The following is a 16137-nucleotide window of genomic DNA, read 5'->3' as shown; positions in this document are numbered from 1 at the left end:
GGGTCTTTCCCTTCGGACTGTCCACTGTTCCCTGCGTAGTCTCAAAAACGCTCTGGTAGTAGCAGCACATTTATGACACAATGGAGTCATAATCTTTCCCTATTTGGATGATTGTCTTCTCAGAGGTGCAAACCGAGAAGAAACGGCAGGCATGCTGAAGACCACAATAGACCCGGTTCACCAACTAGATCTACAGATGAACGAAAAGAAATCCACCCTGGAACCAACCCAGCAATTGGAGTTTATTGTAGCCGACCTAGACTCCATACAAGCCAAGGCAATATTGCCAAACCACAGTTTCACTGCATTGACCAATCTTATTTACACGGTGATCATCAGACCACAAACTTCAGTGAGGACATGCCTTCAGATTCTGGGACATATGTCAGCTACAACTTTCGTAGTAAAGTATGCCAGACTCCATATACGCTGTCTGCAGCACTGGTTGAACATGGTCTATGCACCCAGCAAACACTATCTCAACAGATGTGTGACACTACCACCAAATATTATCCTCACCCTACAATGGTGGACACAGCCAGGGAATGTATGCTCCGGGATTCCCTTTCAACAAGACACCCCCCGCATCAGTGACTATTACAACAGATGCCTCCCGTGACAGTGCCCCCTATAAGGCTTTATGGAATATGCTTATGAATGTATATATGACATAACTAGAATATGTTTTATGCTACATATGTCATGTAACATATCTCTGTAAAGGTTATGATCGACACAATCTATTAATCCTATTTGTATGCATGTATCATTTTTGTACTTGAAGTTAGGAATATTGGCGGTATACTTGCTTGATTTCTATTGAGAAGGGAATGTGCAAATTAAATGCCCAATCAAGAACCACTTAAGCCAACAACGAACTCGAAGATGCCAATCCACATTGAAGCTTTCCCAGGAATGTGGCTTGTCTGGTAAGAAATTCAGTCATGAATGCACATGTGACTTGCCCATGTGACTCCAAAACTCCATCTTGGAGCTGGATTTTGCATAGGAGAGAGGAAGGGGGTCTCCCCCCACAAGGGAAAGTCTAGTTAAGCCTTTGGGAGACCCCTCAATTTTGTCTTCAGCTGGCTAAAGAGAGAGCCTCTCTACTCCCAAGGATACCTGAAAGAAATTGGAACAAAGGACAGTAACTACAGGGGGTGAGAATGATTGTTGGACCCAGACTAGAAGGAGACTAGTCTGTAAAAGGAAGCTTATTGAAACTGGTGAGGTTTCATCTGTATTCAGATTTCTTAGACATAGACTTGCGTGTTCTATTTTATTTTGCTTGGAAATTGACTTTGTTCTCTCTGTTACTACTTGGAACCACTTAAATCCTACTTTCTGTATTTAATAAAATCACTTTGTACTTATTAATTAACTCAGAGTATGTATTAATACCTGGGGGGCAAACAGCTGTGCATATCTCTCTATCAGTGTTATAGAGGCGAACAATTTATGAGTTTACCCTGTATACATTTTATACAGGGTAAAATGGATTTATTTGGGGTTTGGACCGCATTGGCACTTTGGCATCTGAGTGGTAAAGACAGGAGCACTTCTGTAAGTTTCTTTCAGTTAAGTCTGCAGCTCTGGGGCAAGTAATTCAGACCCTGGGTCTGTGTTGGAGCAGACTGGCATGTCTGGCTCAACAAGACAGGGTGCTGGAGTCCTAAGCTGTCAGGGCAGGAAAGTCTTGGCACATTGGTTGGCAAGTCCTAAGGGAGTTTTCTGTGATCCAATCTGTCACACCTACCTGATGGGTTGGGGTACCCACTTGGGTCATCACAATGTACAAGGCAAGTTGTCTGCGATGGAAAATCACCTACATTTCAATCTCCTGGAACTCTGGACGGTACACAATGGATGCCGACACTTCCTTCCACTCACACATGAACCCTCAATCTCTATTCTCACCGACAATGTGGAGTGCATGTTTTATATCAATCGCCAAGGAGGAGCCAGGTCTCACTCGCTATGTGTAAAAGCCATGAATTTATGGAGCTTCTGCATCCGCAACAATATAAACATCACAGCATCATACCTACCAAGGTGCCAAAACACTACAGCCGACAACCTCAGCAGGCACTTCTCACAGGAACACGAGTGGGAAATCCACAACAGGGTTCTCAACACACTATTCCGAAAATGGGGTCACCCAGTAATCGACCTTTTCGCCTCAGCAACAAATCACAAATGTCCACTATTTTGCTCCAGGGCATGGAATGCCTTCCTCATCCCATGGAATGTGTCACTCATGTATGTCTTCCCGCCGTTACCACTGATCCCATGGGTCATCCGCAAGATACGACTCGACACCGCATACATCATTCTCATTGTCCCCACATGGCCCAGACAGACTTGGTTTCCGTACCTCTCACGTCTAGCAGTCTGTGCCCCACAACTGCTGCCTTTCCAGATGGACTTCCTGTCCCAGAACAAGGGCCTGACGCTCCATCCAGACCCAGCGAAACTCCATCTCAAAGCGTGGCTCCTCTTTGGTTCCAACATGGGGAATTGAACTGTTCGGAGAAAGTAAAATAGGTAAAAAAAAGTTGCCTCACCACTAACAATACTTACTGCCACAAGTGAAGAAGATTCTCCCTTTGGTGTCACCAATGACAGCTGGATGCAACCAAGGCGCTTCTATCGATGATCCTAGGCTACCTACTAGAAATGAAGGAAACGGGGTTAGCCATAAGCTCTATTAAAGTACACCTCGCTGCCATTACGGCCCTCCATGAACAGAGAGAAGGGGCTTCAATATTCATTCACCCGATTACACGGTGCTTTCTAGCAGGTATACAGAACATGTACCCAGAAGTACACCAACCTGCACCACCATGGGCTCTCAATCTTGTGTTCAAATGTTTCACAAGACCACCCTTTGAGCCTCTAACAACCTACTCGCTCCTTCACGTGTCACTGAAGGTCGTATTACTAGTGGCAATCACGTCTGCCAGACGTGTCAGCAAAATAGGAGCATTGATGACTGAATGACTGTACACTGTATTTACCAAAGACAAAATCATGTCATGTCCTCACCCAAAATTCTTGCCCAAAGTGGCTACAAATGTTCATATTACCCAAACCATACACTTACCTGCCTTCCAGCCCAAGCCACATAATGACTCCCGAGAAGCAACATTGCACATGCTGGATGTCAGACTGGCTGTAGCCTTCTACTTGGACAGAACTAAACCATTTCGCAAGTCACCAAGACTATTCGTCTCTACAGCAGAGTGCTCCAAGGGCTCTACAATATCGACGCAGAGACTGTCTAAAATGGGTCTCTACCTGTATTCAAACTTGCTACCACCTGCATCACAAAGAACCCACCGTGGGCATCAGATCCCACTCAACGCGAGCCACGGTGACATCGATTGCACTCTTGAACAATGTCCCCTTAATAGATGTTTGTAGAGCTGCAACCTGGACATCGGAGCTCACTTTTGTAAAGCATTACGCTATCACCCAAGGCCTAGTCTCAGACTCTATTGTTGGCCTTACAATGCTCTCATAACACACTTATACATAACTCCTAACCCCTACCACCCTGGAGGGGTACTGCTTTACAAGCACCTTGAGTGGCGCACCCACAGGGACACCACTCGATGAAGAAGAAGAAGTTACTCACCATGTGCAATAACTATGGTTCTTTGAGTTGTGTGTCCCTGTGGGTATTCCACTACCCACTCTCCTCTCATCTACTTCCAGTAGAGAAGGAACTGAGGGGACAGTCAGGGGGGCGCACGCTATAGGAGGTGCCAGTGGCTGCCCTTCCCCCTACCCAGTACTGCTGCGAGAAATCTCTGATCTCCAGCGCACAGACGCACCGACACCTAGAGTGGAGCACCCACAGGGACACACATCTCGAAGAACCATCGTTACTGCACAAGATGAGTAATTTCTTCTTACACTAAATCGATATCATCACACAGTAAAAATCACAGTACACTGGCCAAAACACAGTATTCACAAGGCCTCTCATTATCAGTTTTTATTTTAAAATGTCCTGGGAATTTATTTAATGTAAAAGTGGGTGAAAATTGGTGCAAAAAAAATAACTTCACAGTTTCCTGGGACAATAATGGGGGCCGGGAGGACAGAAGAAAAGTCAGAGTATTGAAAGTAAAAACAGTTTAATGCTTTAATGTATTTAATAACTGTATTTAGCTGATAGCTGAAAATACAGTCCAGCTTGAGAGAATGCTTAAAGAACTGACTGCGAAAAGTAGTCAAATAGGATTAAAAATGAACCAGTCGAAAACAAAATATATGAGATCAGATGTTCTGCCAAGAACCCAAATTACTCAGGGAGAAGAGCAGATCCAAGAGGCTGACAAATACGTTTATTTGGGCCAGGAAGTCAAGATGCGCCACGATCAGAAAGGCAAACTGTCGCGCAGGAAAAAAAGCTGGATGGTGCACATTCAACGACATCAGGGACATCTTCCAAGGAAAGATCAGCAAAACAACTCGTGCAAATCTTTTTAACTTGACCGTGCTTCCAGCGATGCTATATGGCAGCGAAACACGGTCGCTGATGAAGACTGAAAAATATCAACTGTCTGTCACACAGAGGGCAATGGAATGAACATTTTTGGGCATTTCGCTCCGCAATCGCATCCCCAATGAAATAATTAGGCAGCAGTCTGGAGTCTGAGATGTTGTCAAAAGCAAGCTCCACAAAATGCGGTGGGCGGGACATGTGGCCTGACTCAGTGACAACAGATGGACTGCAGCTATATCTGAGTGGCATCCGCGAGAACTGAAACAGCCATGCGATTGGCCTCCGGTGGGATGATTTCTTAACAAGGACCTATGGACAAACATGGCGAAGGATGGCCAGAGCAAGAGAAGATTAGAAGATGTGTTGTGATCGGCTCAGTCTTAAAGCAACTAGTATGTACAAGTATGCAAGTGGAACCCTTCTGCCAGTCAATACAACACAAAACTGGTTTGAGCCTCCACCCAGTGACCTGGGCACCTCTAGAGGAAATACTGCCCCTCTCACAAACAGAGTCTGAGTGTAGCAGACAAACTTTTAATGAAAGGAGGGAAGTAACTCAGCATTAATTTGGGAAAATGGAGGGTTCATAACATAAACCATGAGCAAAAGACCCACCTACAAATAAGTTGGGCTGTGTCCTTCTCCCTCAGGTTCTTAAGTCCAGCAACCCAAAAGTCCCTTTCACGTGTCCGTCCCTTTTCTGCACACCACACTACCCGCCGGCTCAGCGGGTAGCAATCGATGTATCGGGGATTGATTTATCGTGTGTAGTATAGACATGATAAATTGATCCCTGATTGTTCTCCCGTCGACTGCTGAACTCCAGCTTGGCGAGAGGCGGAAGCAAAGTCGACGGGGGAGCCGCGGCCATCGATCCCGCGCCGCAAGGACGCGAAGTAATTCTAAGTTGATCTAGGATATGTCGACTTCAGCTACACTATTCTCGTAGCTGAAGTTCCGTATCTTAGATCGACCCCCCGTCCCCCAATGTGGACCAGGCCTTACAGTGCAGACCCAGAGTCCAGAGGTGCATCTGCAGAATTCACCTCCCACCCTGGGTGGAGGGCGCGGGTAAAAGAGGCACATTACTCGCTCTGTTGCCCGAGCACTTGCGTGCCGCTCCTCTTTGCCAGCTGCATTGACAGCCGATTGGTGCCCCGCTCTTCTTCGTCACTGCGCCTCACCTCCGGGCTCTGCCAATTGCCACCTCGCCAGCTGACTGTCAGTCACCTTCTACTGCCACCTGCCTCTCATGCTGTGACGTCTGCAGGTCAGTCTCTTAGTGATTTTCAGCTCTGGGCACAAACACGGTCCCACCACAAGCAATTTTAGCTCTCAGTGATTTTTAGCTCTTAGCAGGGTGGGCAGAGACACTGCCCAACCACAATTGATTTCAGCTCCAACTGAGATTTTAAAATAACGAAGGGGCTCCTAATGAAGTCTATTTAGCTCTCTCTTTGAACAGTGGGGAGGAACAGGTTAAACCAGACCAGAGACCCTTAAGAAGACTCCACACTTCCTGATTGGTACATCTGTCCCCCCTTACTTTCATAGGCCTCTGGCATTCCAGGCCCTGGCTTAACAAGCTGGTCAGCTGATGGTGACCCCCCTCATTTGGGACAGGTTAAGCACAGTTCTGCTCCCCGTTGTTCCTACAATAATGACATCATTGAAACAATATTTCACTACTCCTTCATTCAGTACTAGAGTGATTTGTAACCCAGCACCAGCCAAAGTTGATTTATTTGAGCAACACAGCTCCATCTGCTGTATATCTAGGCAGAGTAGGGGCATGGCTACACTCGAAACTCCAAGGCGCCGCTGCAGGAGCGCTCCCACGGCAGCGCTTTGAGGTGCGAGTGTGGTCGCGGCGCCAGCACTGGGAGAGAGCTCTCCCACCGCTGCAGGTACTCCACCTCCCCAAGGGGATTAGCTTACAGCGCTGGGAGCGCGGCTCCCAGTGATGGGGCACTGTTTACACTGGCATTTTACAGCGCTGTAACTTGCTGCACTCAGGGGGGTGTTTTTTCACACCCCTGAGCGAGAAAGTTGCAGCGCTGTAAAGCGCCAGTGTAGCCATAGCCTAGGTGTGTTCATGTAAACAGTTTTTTCCTGAACTCTCTCCCACTCCCAGCTAGCTGTCGGGAATTCATTCAGACCCTGCTTACATATGTGGATGCGTGTGTGTGTGTAGATCTTCCACTACATTGCCTTATTTTAACAGACAGCATCACCTTTCCATTTAGGCTAATTTGTTATTGACATAAACACATTTATCTAATATAATGTATTGGCTGTTCTTAACATAATCTGTATTTTCATATACTGGAGAGGTCCAAAAATTGGATGAAAATAGTAAAAACTGAATAACAGCTTTTGTAAAACCCAGGCAATTAAAAAAAATTTGAAAAACTAAAACCGAAGGGCCTTAAGTATTCATAGATTATTACAGGAAGCTCCAAGTGCTTCACACACCTTCAGTCTGGAGAGTCACTACAGCAGCCTAATGAGGCCAGGAGGACTAGATAATGAGGTGAAAGCTGAAGAATAAAAGCCCATCTTTGGAGATACTGGATTACAGCTGCCCTCATCTCAGAGCTTCGCGCCTTCAGCGTTAGCCTCCAAGAGATTCAGTAGCTTGTGTCAGTTCTCTGAGGGACTGGCAGTTGAGCCAGTTCTCTGGGCTAGGGCCCTGTCTCTACACTCTTTGTTTGGGATGCCTCTGAGTTCTGGCCAGGAGTGAATCTGCATTAGCCTATTGACCATGGAGTTACTCAAGGCATCCAGACAATATTTGCACAGCTACACTCTGTTCAGAAGAGAATGAATCCCTCCCTCTTCCCATATGAAGGGGTGGTCCATCGTTCAGTCTGTTTCAGAGCACTCCCCTGTCTAGACTGTGACTGTTCCCAGTCCATCTCCTGTAACTCACATTTCCAGGTGTCTGTCATCCCGTGTGGGGATCCAGGAATGATACGCACCCTGGGCCCCAATGACATTTATTGCCTGTTAAAGGCTCTCTGCACTAGGGCCCTTGAAGGCCTTTCCATGAACTGTGAGACAACTGGCCAGTCTCTCCCAGTCTAGGCCAAGCATTTCCCCACTTGTCTAACAGTTTTCAACACCACCAAACCCAGGTCAGATCCAATCTCCTTTTGTGGTAGGGGCAAAACATCCTTCAAGTTTATTCCTTTGGCTCTGGATGAACGTCGGTTCTTCTCAGGGGAGGAGGTTGGCGTTTGGTGAAAGCAGCGGCGTGTGTCTTACATACTGTGAGGATGTTCCTTACTGCAGTATTTATAACATACCCACATGTGTCCCCAGCTGGGACAGGATTGTACCAGCTGGGAAAAGGTTGGGACTGGCAGGTGGCGTCACTGTCACGATTTTCTAAGTATTCTCCATCAATTTCCCGTTTGTTCAATGTGCCACATCTCAGTCCCTCACCTGCTCTCATATATTCATTGCTCTGTCACATTCCTGATGTGGGTGTTTACCGAGGACTGTGATTGCTGGTTCAGGATTTGCGGATAGTGTAGGCAGATATCTGTTTATCATCATAAATGAGACACAGCTATTCTGGGGGACCAGTAGCGATTCTGCCCCTGTGAGGATGGCAATAGGAACTGGGAATATGGCAGCACCTCACAGCTCCTCCACCTAACTGCCCTTGTCTCTGTGCCTTACTGAGCTCCAGATCAGTGCTCCCATTCATAACATCCCATGGACCCTGGCGGTGCCTGAGTAGCACCATTGAGCTGGGAGATACTTGATGCTGGTTGGCAGAGGTGGAGGGAGGGTAAAGTAATGCAATCTCCCTGAGGGACCACTGAGGGCAGGGATTGAAGGGGGCACCGTTAAGTTTGTCTGTCTGTGTTGGGGGCAGGGGTCCTCTTGACAGCAAAGCAGAAAATGCTGAATGTAGAGTGCTGAGAATTAAACTCTCCCATTTGGGAAGGGCATGAGGGCCCCCCCCCCCAAAATCCTGCCTCCCTACTTCAGCATTGGTGTGAGGGTGAAAGGGGTTTGAAGTACGGCAGAGCATATGCTGTGGCAGGTCTTACCAAGCTGAGATGGTGTTGAGCTAGCCTCCAAGGTAGTAGGTAGTCTGACCATACCTCTATTAAGCTAGGGCAACCTGGCCAAAGTGGAGGGGGTACCGCAGCTACAGGACACAAGGGTTGGCACCCCGAATGCACTGCTGCAAGATTCTCCTGCCAAACAAGCCACACAATGCAGAATAAACTGGAAAACAGCTCAGACTCATGCGTCAGCCTGACCTGGGATAACACAGGACGAAAAACAGAGGCTAGTCTAACTATTTGTTGCAAGTCACAACACAAGAACACTGTCATCCGATTCATATATCGACATTTACATTGAAGTCAGAAAATCAATAAAAGCCGAGGTCATAGGGTTATGTGAAACAAGAATAAAAGACATGCATCTGATGAAGTGGGCATTCACCCACAAAAGCTTATGCTCCACTACATCTGTTAGTCTTTAAGGTGCCACAGGACTCTTTGTTGCTTTTTACAGATCCAGACTAACACGGCTACCCCTCTGACACAAGAATAAAAGACCTCATTGCACAATGGAAAAGCTGAGAGCAAGTATTCCTAGGAAGATCACTTGACAATAGAGCAAGGATTGGCGGTGTAGGAGTCATTGTCAGGAAAGAAACAGTTCCAAGGATAGTTAGCGGCAACATCGTGTCACCCCAAATAGCAGGTCTCACGCTTCAGATAAAATGAAGGAGAACGATTCAAATTATTCAGGTGTATGCTCCCACGCAGCAAGAGGAAGATGAAGAAATGGACCATATCTACGAAGAGCTGGAGGAGGTAATGCAGAAAAGATCCACCTACACAATTATCCAAGGGGACTTCAATGCAATAGTAAGTGGAAAAAAGATTGAAAAAGAAAAGTATGTGAGAAAATTCAGTAAAGGTGTAAGAAATGATTGTCTGGTTGCATTCGGAGAGGCAAACCATCTCCACATAATGAACACAATATTTGAAAAAGAACCTTGTCGGCAGTGGACAAGGAAACATCTGGATGGAGTCGCACAGAATCAGATTGATTATATAAAGACGGATACCAGAAGAATCTTTAATGATGTAGCGACAATACGAGAACGAATCATTTTCACAGGATCAGCCCGCTCAAAATATGTTCCGCTCAAAATATGTGTTGACAATGTCTATGAAGTTGAGAGATAGCCAGAAACTGAAGCAAAAATGGCACTTCAACGAAGAGGCATTTGTACAGGAAGTGAGTGAAATGAACCTTGAGTATAAAGGTCAACAAGGACATCGATGAGGCCTCTGAATAGTTTATCTCACAGCTAATCTCAGCAGCTAAGAAGGGAAAAGCATTGAAAATGTTGGGATGCAAGCAGAGGATCAGTGAGGAAATTGTGAATCTGATGGCAAGGACGGTGCGCATGAAATTAGAAGGAAAAATGGGCAAAGAATACAGAACACTGTGCAAAGGAATTTGTGTGAAGATCAAAGAAGACTACAAAGACTTTAGAAAAGAGAAATTCATAGAGGCGGCTGAAAAGAGTGAGTCTGAAGAAGGTAGAAAGAGATGTTAGACTGAAACGGATAATCCCAGAAGCGCTGTTGTATAGCACATGATTGGATTTTTGGTGTCCTAAGAGATTTGTGCACATGTTTAATTAACTGGTGGCAACAGCTAATTTCCTTTGTTTTCTTTCTCAGCTCTTCCCCAAAGGGGGCGGAGGTGAAAGGGCTTGAGGGTACCTCACCAGAAGGAATTCCCAAGGGTGTCTTCTTGGGTTCCAAAAAGGGTTTTGCATTTGGTTGATGGCAGTGTTTACCAAGCCAAGGTCAGAGAGAAACTGTAACCTTGGGAGTTTAGAAGCCTGGAGTGGCCAGTATTAACTTTTAAAATCCTTGCGGGCCCCCACCCTCTGCACTCAAAGTGCCGGAATGGGGAATCAGCCTTGACAAGGCAATATCAGGTTGCGCGTGCAAACCATCCCCCAAGTATATCTGCTTCTGATCTACCACAGTAGCTTGTATCTTTTTATTAGTCAGTTTGTTAGGTATTTGTTCTCCATTTGATAGAAAATAAAGGTATATATATTGTGATACAGCATGGCCAGATGGCAGCAGGAGAGTGATAGATGGGCTATATGGAAGCCCCAGGATGTTGAGAACCATATTTCCTGTAGAGGGAAGAGACGCTGCTACAGTTTAATTAGTGCACCTGAAGCCAATTAGACCAATTAGAGCACCTGAAGCCAGTCACCTGATAAAACCCCCCCTGCTTCAATCAGACAGTTGGAGGAACTGAAGCAGAGTGCTTTGTTGTTGGAGCAGAGAGCAGTTTGAAGGAGAGCAGTTTGGAGGGAAGCAGAGGAGAGTTTGGAAAAGTGCAGTGGCGGGCCAGAAGCCCAAGACCCTTGGTAAAGGGAAACCCAGCTTGTACCGAGCAGAGGAACTCCACAGACACAAGGGGTTGGGAGAAACTTAGCCCAAGCAGAGAGAGGGCAGGAAGCTCCACAAGCTGAAGGGCCAGAGAGGAAAGTAGCCCAGGGGAAGGAATCACTAGTTCAAGTGGTTTGCCACTATACCAAGGGCCCCTGGGCTGGGACCCGGAGTAGAGGTCGGGCTGGGGTCCCTCCCTCTCCACTCCCTTTTCTGGGATACTAGTGGGACAGTTAATACCCCAGATCGGGGTGAGAAATGGCGCCCTGAACACCCTCACAAGAAGAGAAAGTGCGGGATCCATCACAGACTCCCCTGTAAGGGGCATGTCCGCTTCATTCAGCTCAAATGCTGCCTCTCTTGTAAAGATGCCTGGGTGAATCATACATGCTGCAGAAGTGCAATGTATGCCTAGGCCTGAACTATAGGGCTGGGAAGAACCAGGCAGTCAAACTTTGACACCTTATGATGGAGAATTCCCTCCAGCCTGCTCCTGAGTCAGGTCAGGAAACCCCTGGACGTCAGTTACCAGGGGCAAATAGGGCCCTTCCACCTCAGCTCAGCATTCTTCTGGGAAGGAGAAATTCTCAGAGCCTTCCTCTGAAGTCTCCCAGAAGAGCAAATCTAGTGCCCTTCCCAGGGGTTCCTCCACAAAAAGAATTCACTCCAGCCAGATCTACAGCCTCTGAGAGGTTTTCCTCAAGGTGGAAGAGGCTCCTCCAATATGGTGGACATGGGAAAATGCCACGATTCTAAGTCCAACCAGAGCTCTGGGAAGACCCTGGTAGCACCAAACAAGAAGGAGCAGTACTGTCATCTCAGACTCCACTCTCAATATCCTTACCAACTGCTGAGGTACCATGAAAGCCTTCAACCTCATCTGCACCAGCCCCGTGGCACCCCAGGACTCCATTGCCATCAGAAAAGGACAGACACCTCTCGGTACCACAAAAGCTCTCGGTACCTCAGGACGTCAGACTACAAAAGGAATTGGTGATGAGTGCTGAACCTCAGTCTCTGTTGGTAGCAGCCACAGAGCACCTTTCGGTATCGAGAATCCCCCATCTCCAGATCCCTTTGCCTCCCCGGTGCCATTGTCCCGCCAGTCCCATTCTCTGGGAGCTGCTCCAGATGACCTTCCGTCTACCTCCTCTCTTTTTGTGCAAGGTTCTCCAAAGCATCCTCACACACACACACCCCTTTCCCAAAGGGGCAGGGGAGATGTTTTGGGACCTCATCGATCCTGGTGGGAGCAGCTCCGGATGCTACCCCCTTCCCAGTAATGGCCTCAAGGGACATATTGGAATCCCTATACTGCCTATTGTCAGCAGTTCTCTAGGTCCCAGCCCCATCCCATTGGGATGACAGGGAGACCCAAACTTCCCCTCCCCAGCAGCAAGAGGAAACATTTCAGGAACAGCAGTCCAGGGCAGACAAAGAAGCCACATCTCAGACCTCCTTCCCAGATGAGTCCCTGATGCCTTTCTGCTAGTTCATGATTTTTGCCAGTTCCAGGACCACATTAAGCCAGTGCCAGAATCTGCAGATACCACTGGAAGAACTTGGAGAACTCCAACACAAGCTGCTGGATATTCTGCACTCTGTGACGCCATCAGGAGTCACCTTTCCCATTAATGAGGCTCTATGGGAACCCACTAGAACCATCTGGCAAATCCCAGCTACGGTGACACCCACTTGTAGGAGGGCTAACAAATAATACTATGTCCCCTCCAAGGACTCTGAATTGCTGTTTTCCAACCTCTCTTTGTTGATGTGGTGAACACCATTACAAATCCACCCCATATGACAGAGACCAAAAGCATCTGGACCCCACTAGGCTGGAAGGCCTATTCATCAGCTATGCTGCAATTCCTCTATGCAAATTACCCAGCATTTATGGCCAAATACTTTACCAACTATACATAATTTGAGTCATTTATTGAATGCCTTCACTCGGATCAAAGAGAACAATTCCAGGCAATTGTTGCTGAGGGTCAGTTGTTGGCAAGAATGTCTTTGCAGGCAGCTCTTGATGATACAGACACTGCATCTCTGTGGCGGCAGTTCTGTGCCGGGCTTCCTGGCTGATATTGTCTGGCTTCCCCAGGGAAATTCAGAATACAGTTGAGGCTCTTCAATTTGGCAGATGAAAGTTGTTTGCAGAGAACACTGACAAGTCATTAAATCCCCTTAAAGATTCCAGGACCATATTATGCACTTTGGGCATCTACACTCCTGCAAACAAACAGAGATTCAGTGGATCACCAATGGCTCAAAAATCCCTTTCATACTTATACCTCAGCTCACAGAGTCAGCGAGATTGGTGCATTCATGGCAGCCCCTCCCCACACCCCCTTTCAATGTTTCACAAGGAGAAGGTCTCCTTCCGACTGCATCCCAGCTTTCTCCCTAACGTGACTTCCAATTTTCACCTGAATCAGACCATATAGCTGCCAGTTTTCTTCCCAAAACCACATACTTCCCACCAGGAGACAGTTCTCCACACTCCAGATGTCAGGAGGGCAGAAGCCTTCTACCTTGACAGAACTAAACCATTTCACAAATCCAATAGACTATTCATTTTGATTGCAGATAGATTTAAGGGATTTGTCATTTCCATCCAGAGACTTTTGAATCACAACTTGATACCAAGCTGTCGCCATTACACTCCCTATCAGTATTTTGGCACATTCAACCAGATCACAGTCTACATCTATAGATCTACTTTAAAATGTGCCCATTTCAGACAGCTGCAGGACCGATATGTGGTCTTCAGTAGATATTTTCGCTAGACACTATGCATTAGTCGATGTCTCCAGGTCTGATGCTGCAGTCAGCAACGCAATTTTCTCTTCTGTTCTGGACTCCATTCCAAAGCTTCTTCCTCCTACTGGGGATACTGCTCAGAAATCACCCTGAGCGGTAGTAGGGATAGGACTTGAAGAAGAAAAAGGGGTTACTCCCCCTGTGTAGTAACTGTAGTTCTTTGAGATGTGTCCCCCTCTGGATGCCCCACTACCCGTCCGCCTCCCCTCTGCTTCAGAGTTTCTGCTCAGACTTGGTGGTGCAGAAGAAACTCAGCGGACTGTTTGGCCATGCAGCCTGATATGGCCTAGACCAGGGGTTCTCAAACTGGGGTCAGGACCCCTCAGGGAGTCGCGAGGTTATTACATGGGAGGTCGTGAGCTGTCAACCTCCACCCCAAATCCCGGTTTGCCTCCAGCATTTATAATGGTTAATTTAAAAAAAATAAATTTTAATTTATAGGGGAGGGGGTCGCACTCAGAAGCTTGCTATGTGAAAGGGGTCACCAGTACAAAAGTTTGAGAGCCACTGGCCTAGATGCAGGGCACAAGGGGCACACGCAGGCCCAGTGTGGTGCACCCCTAGGGACACACCCTCTAGAAGAACTACAGTTACTGCACAGGAGAGTAACCCCTTCTTTTGGTTTCGTGGGTTTCCTTAAAGCTGATTTGACTTGTGATGTGCTGCCACTTTGCTTTAATCTGATTCACATGCAGCAGTTCACAGAGAAAATCAAGTTCACCCAGGGCTCCATGTCTAAACTCTAAGCACAAGATTATGATATTGTGCTGCCATTACAAAATGAGATTAGGCCCAGCTCCACAAAGGGACGTTGGCCCGACGGTCTGAATACACAACAGGAGTTAGGCACAGTGATGCTGAGCGTCACAACACTTCACTTCTAGGCACCTAGAAAAATCACTGGGATTCACAAAGCCTGAGTTAGGCGCCTGAGCTCCTGCACAACAAATGGGGGAGAGACTGACGCCTTAGACTGTGAGTCACAAAACCCTGCAGAAGGCAGGTGTGACATACCCAGGGGACAATCTAGACTAGTGCGTAGCTGTGTCACCCTTTCCCCCTAACCTGGGGTTCCCTTTTCACTGCTTTGCTGCTGTACGCACCAGTCAGGACTGCTCACAAACAGCCTCCAGCATGCAAGTCCCTCCCAGCTACGTCTGTGTGTGTGCAGCAGCCAGCCAGTAGGGTTGCCAGGCATCCAGTTTTCCACCAGAACGCCTGGTCGAAAAGGGCCCCTGGTGGCTCTGGTGGACTGTTAAAAGTCCAGTCGGCGGTGCAGCAGGGGCTTGGGACTAAGGCAGGCTCCTTGCCTGCCCCACCGCCACGTGGCTCCTAGAAGTGGCCACTAAGTCCCTGTGGCCCCTAAGTGCTCCAATGTGTAGAGGGTACAGTGACCAATGTGTAGAGCTGCAGGACCACCCATGTGCCCAGAGGCTGCAGGGTCTTGGCAGCTGCTTCCTCGCAGCTGCAGTAACTGCAGCTGGAACCCCGCACCCCTCATCCCTGGCCCCACCCCAGAGCCTGCACCCCCCAGGCCAGAGTCCTCGCCTCCCCCTCCAATCCTCTGCCCCAGCCCGGTGAAAGTGAATGAGGGTGAAGAAGAGTGAGCAACGATTGGAGAGGGGCATGAAGCAAGCAGAGGCGGGGCCTCGGAGAAGGAGCAGGGCATAGGCGGGGCCTCGAAGAAGAGAGAGGACAGGGCAGAGGTGTTCTGTTTTGTGTGATTAGAAATTTGGCAATCCTACCAGCCAGCCACACCTTGGTTATATTTCAGGGTGTTCCCCCAGCAATATCTGTCCTGTAATGCCAAGCCCTCTCTGCACAAGACAAATTCATAAAAAGTCCATATTTCTTTAAAAGAAATAATATGCACAATTTGTTACACCAAATTGAGTTTCCCAGACACTTCAATTTAATCACACTCGATTAGATATAACAATTAAACAAGTTTATTAACTACAAAGAGAGTGATTTTAAGTGAATACAAGTAAGGAGGCATAAACGTCCAAAATGGTTAGAAGAAAAATGACGATAAAACACAATTGGCGCCTAACTTAACAAATTGTGTTACATTCAAAGCAAAGCTCTCAACAGTCTTACTGGCCAAATTTCATCCAGGATCTAGTCTTCTGTTTAATGGCTGCTTCCTTTGTCCCTTCTCTTACCGTGCATAGAGTAGGGTTACCATACGTCTGGATTTTCCCGGACATGTCCGGCTTTTTGGGCTCCAAATCCCCGTCCGGGGGGAAATTCCCAAAAGCCGGACATGTCCGGGAAAATCGGGACATGCGGGCCGGCGGCCGGCGGTCAGCGGTGCCGGGCCGGGGGCTCGGGAGCCAG

The 16137-nt window shown here is 47.6% G+C and overlaps 1 long non-coding RNA gene across 2 annotated transcripts in view; it reads right to left on the bottom strand.

Annotated features, from left to right (window-relative positions):
• LOC135977656 (uncharacterized) overlaps positions 1–6733 on the bottom strand; it is a 68913-nt gene extending 62180 nt beyond the window's left edge. Inside the window, exon 1 of one of the 2 annotated variants that reach the window (XR_010595094.1) lies at positions 2375–6733. This is a non-coding gene — a long non-coding RNA (uncharacterized LOC135977656). The remainder of the gene's footprint in view (positions 1–2374) is intronic. The other variant, XR_010595095.1, reaches the window with a different exon arrangement.
• Positions 6734–16137: the final 9404 nt, after the last annotated feature.

Source organism: Chrysemys picta, unplaced genomic scaffold (genome assembly GCF_011386835.1).
Source record: "Chrysemys picta bellii isolate R12L10 unplaced genomic scaffold, ASM1138683v2 scaf7, whole genome shotgun sequence".
NCBI classification, from domain to species: Eukaryota; Metazoa; Chordata; order Testudines; family Emydidae; genus Chrysemys; species Chrysemys picta.
This window is presented reverse-complemented; position numbering and strand designations above follow the sequence as displayed.